The 332-nt window shown below is 34.9% G+C and overlaps 1 non-coding gene across 1 annotated transcript; it reads left to right on the plus strand.

The window, feature by feature from the left end:
- The first annotated feature begins 258 nt into the window (after nucleotides 1-258).
- On the plus strand, nucleotides 259-332 carry TRNAI-UAU. The gene has a single exon. It is a non-coding gene; the product is annotated as a tRNA-Ile (tRNA).

The raw sequence follows: 332 nt of genomic DNA on the forward strand, positions 1-332 counted from the left end.
GATTTTGTGATGAATGCACCAAATGCTTTTGCAACCTGTCATTAAACGACTATGGGGATCAAAGTTTGAATTAGGACTGACTAATATCGATAATTAAGTCAAATTTTGAGAAATACGCGTCTATTGTGCCAACTTTAAATGCGAGTCAAATTGTCACATATAATGTACTGTTTTTATTTATTAATTATATTCATACTAAATATTTATATTGATAATATTAATACATTAATCTTGTTTTGAATTTCCAATGCACGTAATGGTTCCGTAGCTCAGTTGGTTAGAGCGTTGGTCTTATGAGCCGAAGGTCGCGGGTTCGAGCCCCGCCGGAACCA

The sequence above is a fragment of the Vigna radiata genome, chromosome 6 (genome assembly GCF_000741045.1).
Source record: "Vigna radiata var. radiata cultivar VC1973A chromosome 6, Vradiata_ver6, whole genome shotgun sequence".
NCBI classification, from domain to species: domain Eukaryota; kingdom Viridiplantae; phylum Streptophyta; class Magnoliopsida; order Fabales; family Fabaceae; genus Vigna; species Vigna radiata.